General features: G+C 49.5%; 1 non-coding gene across 1 annotated transcript; it reads right to left on the reverse strand.

Annotated features, from left to right (window-relative positions):
- Positions 1-6,493: 6,493 nt before the first annotated feature.
- trnal-aag (transfer RNA leucine (anticodon AAG)) lies at positions 6,494-6,575 on the reverse strand. The gene has a single exon. It is a non-coding gene; the product is annotated as a tRNA-Leu (tRNA).
- Between the last annotated feature and the right edge of the window lie 923 nt (positions 6,576-7,498).

A 7,498-nucleotide genomic window follows, 5' to 3' on the forward strand; every position in this document is an offset into this window, starting at 1 on the left:
GACCCCCCCCCCCCAAAAAATGGAAAAAAGAAGATGTAGATACAGTAGACCCTCACTTCGCCTCCATTCAGCCTGTGCAGAAAGAGCACTAAGATCAATGAAATCATTTCTCTCTAGCATCTGTTTATGTCGGAGGTCTCAACGAAGTCTCCAGCCCCCCACCCACACACACACACACACACACACACACACACTGTACCATATTTTTAAACATGGAATGAAAAAGCACACACTCGAAGTTTCTCCCAAGTAAACAGTGATGACAATGACAGCTGACTGAATGTGGACAATGCATCTATATCATCAAGACTGAGGATGAGGAAATGTGAGGTGGAGGAGAGGAAGATGGGGCCAGAGACTGGATTGACATCAGAGAAGACCTCCTCCCTTTATCTTACTGCCCCCCAACCCCCACCCCCACCACACACACACACACACACACACACACACACACCAGTTTTGGGAGTCAGGAAGACAATGAAGGACACCTGGGAAGCTGCTTTCCACGGTTCAGTGAGGAGACCCTGCCCCAGAAGGCAGATAATCATCACTTCCTCTGCTGGCAGGAAGTCGATACGTTTTCCAGGAAGTCAAATCCGAGTCGGTCAATACGCCTCACAGCGCAGGTGTTGACGTTTGCGGGACTCGTGACATCCACAGGAAGACTTGAAAAACCTACGGCCTCCCCCACTTCCTGTCCTGCCCAGCAGGACAGGAACACCGCAGGAGCGCCGACAACAGAAAGTGGACAATGAACGAGAGGAAAGGAAGGAAACTGAAAGAGAGGTTTGAACAGGGAGGGGGGCCTGAACCTTTCCCGTCTTTTCACTTAATCGCTATTATGCGCCTTGGATGAACTTTACGGATCGCTGTGCAGACCCGGAAAACAGTTCACGAAGGAAGTCTTGTACCACCTCAGGGCTGCACGTGCAAACACACCAACAAACAAAGAAACATACACGTGAGAAAACACACACACACACACACACATCGGCGGTCACTCGGGTTCGAGTATGACTGTCCTTTAGGACGCCTGCGCATGACAGCTTTTTACGTGGCGTGTCTGATGCGCGTGCAGCCACCACACGGCCCTTGGCAGGGGGTGGCCAGAGTCCAATGGCATGGAGAACCAAGACGATGGGGGACCACCCTCTGTTGCAGCCTTCATCCACCTTCACTGCCGTTGTGACCTGGAGACATCCTCCGCCAGTTCCACCGCTGAGGTCTTTGTTGGATCGCGCTTCGTCTGGATCCTCCCCCTTGACCTGGGGTGACCCTACCAGGAGCCAAGCTCCGGACGACATAGCTCTCGGGATCATTGGTACACACAAGCTTCTCAACCATGGCAAGGTGGCGAGCCAGGAGAAGAAACACACACACACACACACACACACACACACACACACACACACACACACACACACACACACACACACACACACACACACTGTTAGCTGCTTGCATTAGCAAACACTGTGGTGTGGGGAAGAGATGAACGGTAGTTTGTCACCTGCATTAGACAGCGAGAAGAAAAAAGACGTCCGGCATCTGAAGAGATGTTCAATTCCATCAAGGTATTCACGTAGGTAATACACGGGGGGATAGCCACCGGGTTTAAGAAAATACACAAATGCATTTAGAAATAAGAACCCACCCTGGGCACGTCCGACCGGATTTGGCAAAAATCAGCAGGGACCAAACGTTGAATCAAGTCTTCGGTTTATCCCAAGGCCGGGGGGGGGGGGGAGTAAGACTGCTTTTTTTCTTCTTCTTCTTCTTCTAAGTAGGATGGGGGTTGGGGTTTGTTCAGAAGCCATTTAAAGCTTTTCCATCCCAATATGTATGAGATGAATATTTCATACGGGCTCTGAGGGGGTGAGGGGCTTTAGGTGGCGGTGGCGGGGATGGTTAAATGAGGTTTTCTCCGTGATTGTGTTTAATGGACATGCACGTCTTCCCCTCCCGCTGCGGGCCATAAGTCGTGACGGAGCCGCCGCATCAGCAGCACCTGCTGTCAGATCCCCGCGTTAGACTCTGCTTAACGTCACGGCTTAGCTGGAACGATCTAGGCCGGGTCAAAGGTCACCGCAGTCATTTCTGCTCGGGGAGGACGGCTAGTTTCAGCTCTGCTGTTTCTGCTTTGTTTTCTCCCCTGATACAGTGAAGACAGACCGGGAGGAGGGGGGGGGGGGGATGCCGTCGGTGTTAGCGGCACGGTTATCTAAAATGAGTCAGACGGGGTCGAAAGGTTATCCCGCTGTTTTCTCTACATGAGAGCTAAGCAGGCGAGTTCATTCTGTTTGTTGTGGGGGGGGGGGGGTTCCCAGAGATCGATAGAACACAACTGACAGATAAGACAAGGGATGTGTGACAGTATTAGCATCTCTGATAGTGTCATTAACGCCATTACAATGGTCCGGATGAGACCAAAGTCATGTGGTCATCTGAAAGTCAATTCTAATGAAGGTGAGGAGGCAGCATAGTTTGTTTTTCGGTCAAAAAATAACATGAGTCTGGGTGGCGTGGCGGTCTATTCCGTTGCTTGCCAGCACGGGGATCACCGGTTCGAATCCTCGTGCTGCATCCAGCTTGGTCGGGCGCCCCTGCGGACACGATTGGCCGTGTCCGTGTCTGTGGGCGGGAAGCCGGATGTGGGTATGTGATCTGGTCACTGCACTAGGACCTCCTCTGGTCGGTCGGGGCACCTGTTTGGGGGGAAAGGGGGAACTGGGGGGAATAGTGTGATCGTCCCACGTGCTACATCCCCCTGGCGAAACTCCTCACTGTCAGGTGAAAAAAAAAAAGGCGGCTGGTGACTCCACATGTATGGGAGGAGGCACGTGGTAGCCTGCAGCCCTCCCCAGATCGGCAGAGGAGGTGCAGCAGCAACCGGGATGGCTGGGAAGAGTGGGGTAATTGGCTGGATACAATTGGGGAGAAAAGGGGGGGGGTCCAAAAAAAGTGCGTGAAGAGAAGGAGAGAGAGAGAGAGAGAGAGAGAGAGAGAGAGAGAGAGAGAGCGAAATAATGCTGCAGCTCACTAGGACAAGTCTCCCGGATGAGGTCTTGTTCATCTCCATCATCTCTCAGCAGACAGTGGGATAAAAACCTGATGTCTTTTTCCAGACGGTGGGATGAAAAACTGATGTCTTTTCCAGATGGCAGAGGACAGACACACCGGAGAAGCAGGGACAAGGTGGACAGACGGCTACAGGGGAGATGGTGAAGCCTTCAGACCACCTTCCCTTTCCAATTTTACAACAGCGTCTCAGCAATGTCTTGTCTGCATTGCAACAATTCCACATCAAGACTGAGACAAAAGTCAGCATAGTCACGTAAGGAAAGCCCCAAAATAGGGGAAAGGATTGGCCAATGCTCTGATATTTCAACAAGGTACGATTTCTTGGAACGAGATGAAATTGCGTTTGTACCTGGAAGACTAGAAATCTTCTAACAAGTTGAACTGATATTACACTAGCCTGCAGCATAACTTAAGTTTAATTAATAATGCAATTATTAGACTTAACACTTTCTCCTCTGACTTAGAAAATGCTCTTTTGCAGAAAAAATAAAAAAAATCAAGTAGATATTCTCCCCCCCCTCCCCTCTCTCCTTTTTCTCCCCAATTGTATCCGGCCAATTTACCCCACTCTTCCAAGCTGTCCCGATAACAGAATGGAGACCTTCTGTGGTCCCAATCTCAGCTGCAGACTGCCACATGCCTCCTCCGGTACATGTGGATTCGCCTGCCGCTTCTTTTCACCTGACAGTGAGGAGTTTCACCCGGGAGACATAGTGCACAGGAGGATCACGCTATTCCCTCCCAGCCTCCCCGAACAGGTGCCCCGACCAACCAGAGGAGGCGCTAGTGCAGTGACCAGGACACATACCCACATTCGGCTTCCCACCCGCAGACACGGTCAGTTGTGTCTGTAGAGATGCCGGAGGTAACACGGGGCTTCGCACCGCCGATCCCTGTATTGGTAGGCAACGGAATAGACCGCTACGCTACCCAGAAGCCCAAGTAGATATTCTTAAATCACAACAAATAATCTTACGTATTCCGTTTGTGAGCCATCGGACTTGTTCAGATGTGCTGTTTTTGCAGCGTATTGAATTAAATCTGCACAGCACGTGAGCCGAGGTCAACCACTCTAGATAAGGAGAGCATATCATGCCCACTGCTCTTATGGGGCTTCTTGATGTGAGACGAGAGAGGCGAGGATGATATCGTATGACACTCTTATTATAGAAAATAAACACAATTGTGGGATTAAAAACAGGCCATTTTAGATGTTCAACTTTAATCTGACAAAATGTCATGTTTTTATTGATTACAAAAGACTTAATTGTTCCCTTGTCACCATCTCACGCCTTCTGAAATATGGCCAGTGAACTGTTGAGTGAATGACAGAGACAAGTGCACACCTGAACGCACGCGCGCACACACACACACACACACACACTCACACACACACACACACACACACACACACACACACACACACACACACACACACACACACACACTGAGTACCTACTCTTCATCCCACGGTACCCGGCAGGGAGGCCCTATGCCGGGGAGGTAGGTGTGACCTAAACGTTGCAAAGTGACATTTACCAGCTGATATCCCCGACAGCCGGCCTACGTGTCACACTTGATACCAAGCAATTAGTTTCCCACACACCCACACAGACCGAAGCCTTCATTTGGCCCGCGATGCTGTTTTATTTATGGAGCATTGTAACCAGCAATTTGGCTCTTGCACAGCAACTCCATTCAGCGAACCACCACCGGGATAATAGGAGCACTCTCCACCGCCAGAGAGTCACAACAGTCGTCTTTCATCCAATTTGAAAAATGTTTCCTTTTGTGCAAAGTGATATGAAATATAAAATACGAGCTGCACAGCTCATTGCTCGGCCCTGTGTGTGCGCCACACTTGAAGGTGTACCGGGTATCTCTCGGACACAGATGTGAAACTAAATTCTGGGGCAGACGTTGCCAAACGTTGCCTGAGAGAGAAGCAGGGCAACATTCCCGAAAGCATCTCGTCCACGACTCTATCTTCGTCCGCCGGCTTAAAATAGAGCCTAAATTAAAACTGGGGCTGCATCACTTTAGAGAAAATGGGCACAGCTTGAAAATCCTCCATTAAAACTGTAGGCCCAAATGTACTGTAGTGAATTCAGGGGGCAGCCGGGGACCGCCGCAGCTGGGACGCGAACCCGGGTCTCCCGCACTACGGGCGGCTGCGCTAACCAGTCAACTAAAGGGTCCGACCCGTCACCTGTATGTTTTCTACAGGCACAGTGTGGAACTTCTCATTATCCAAGCAGATGAACTAAATCTGAAGCCATGTGCTGTTTGTGTTTTCTTCCATATCTAGAGAGTAGTGTAGAGCAATGGGACAGTGAAGTAACGATGGCATCTTTTGTTCTGCTGTTGACTTCTCTAAACTAATATTCACATAAAATACTATGGACTTCACACCAAAGGATGGATATCTTGGCTTTCAAATCCTCTACTGTGTGCTTTATTCTCTGTAAACCCCTCCGTGACAGGCCTGTTTGTCAGAAGTGCTTTGCAAGACTGCCTGTTTCTGATTACACGTCTTCGGCGGCGAGACTAATTTGAAACTGATGATGACACATCACTTCCAATTCACGTCAACTTTCGACAACAAAAAAAGCAGCAACAAATGAGGCTCGCTGTCACAACATCTTTAGCGCTACAGGGTGGAAAAATACTTTTGGATTTTTGCCTGCGGTGTAAAGATCCGACTGTGGGGGCTCCCAGCCTGGCTGGCCGCGGTGCTGTCAGAAATCACTGTTAATTACCAGCAAGGTAAATCCCCCCGCCCCCCTCCATGTAGAAACAGCTTAAATCAATTAGCCCACACTCTGGATAGCTGGGCTCAACCCTCGCCGCCTTTCTCACGATCCTGCAGAGCTGTGGGAAGCAGGGTTGATCTCTATGGAGCTCAGCCCCGTCTCCCTGATGTCCCCCCGAGGCTGGATCTCTTTTTCACCCACCCCCCCGTCTTCTCTCTCTCTTATCTGGGAGCAGACTGAAAGAGACCTCCTCTGTCCAATGCAGAGCTGGAGAAGAGGTTTGCTACACACAGAGGGACCCCCATGCTCTACACACTACTGCATGCATTATTCCACAAGTCAGTTGGAGTGAGTCTTTTCACACATGCCTGTCAAATATATACACACAAACATACATATATCCATATCCACAGACTGATTAGAGTACCGGGTCACTGTTGTGCAGGTTAGGGTTCACAGTCTTGCATATTATATCTACTAGTCGAGGTCAGGGGTTGAAACCATCAATTTTTAGTCACCCTTTCTTTCTCTAGGGCCAACCTGCTTTGTTAATTTAGGGTAAGAAGAGCACTTTGGCAGGGACAGTGGGTGTGCAGATTACTTGTCATTTATTAAAGTAATTCTACACTTATTCGCATAATGAAACCATTCAAAGTTTCTGGCAGCGGTGGGATTCGAACCCACGCCCCCGAAGAGACTGGAGCCTTAATCCAGCGCCTTAGACCGCTCGGCCACGCTACCATATGATACTCCTCTCCAACAGAATGGTATTTGGCATTGCCGTTGATGACACAGACTAAAACACAAACCCGTGAAAGCTCTGAGTGATGAAGACATTTTCAAGTGCCAAATATTCCTATTAGTTAATTGAGATGGGTAATCGACGACAGATGAGATGGGATTGTCTTCATTAGTAAAGAAAAAAACGCAAGCCCTCTGTGGATTCGCACTGCCAGAGACTTTCAGACAAAGGAACGGCGTGAGACTAGCTCTGTTATTCAGGGGATGTTTTCAAATTCGTCCTCTATAGAAAGTAAGCCATTTTATACAAGCATCTATTATACCAGGGGTCGGCAACCTATGACACGCGTGCCCGCGGTGGCACGCCGAGGCCATTAACACACGGACACATTTAAAAGCAGGTTAAAAACCTTACTTTTAAAACAGCCTACAGCTAAGTTCTTGGTGTGTGTGTGTGTGTGTGAAACTGTCCCTCAGCAGTGGAGGGATGCTAACATCATCTCCATATATAAAGGCAAAGGAGACAAGTCCCTCTGTGGCAAGAGCCGTGGCATTTCACTACTGGCTGTTGCTGGAAAAGTCCTGGCCAAACTCGTGCTACACAGGCTGGTAAAAACCATCTCAGAGGAGCTGTTGCCTGAGTCACAGTGTGGGTTTAGGAGGAATAGGAGTACTGTGGACATGGTGTTCACAGCACGGCAACTCCAGGAGAAGTGTAGGGAGCAACATCAGAACCTCTTCATAGCCTTCATCGACCTGTCAAAGGCTTTCGACACAGTCAACAGGGACATCCTATGGAACATCCTCCTGAAGTCTGGCTGTCCAGGAAAGTTCGTCAACATCATTTCAAAGATTTCATGTGGGCATGATGGCACGTGTGACCATTGGAGGCCAGGAATCTGAGCCCTTCAGGGTGTGCACCG

This window comes from Lampris incognitus, chromosome 16 (genome assembly GCF_029633865.1).
Source record: "Lampris incognitus isolate fLamInc1 chromosome 16, fLamInc1.hap2, whole genome shotgun sequence".
NCBI classification, from domain to species: Eukaryota; Metazoa; Chordata; class Actinopteri; order Lampriformes; family Lampridae; genus Lampris; species Lampris incognitus.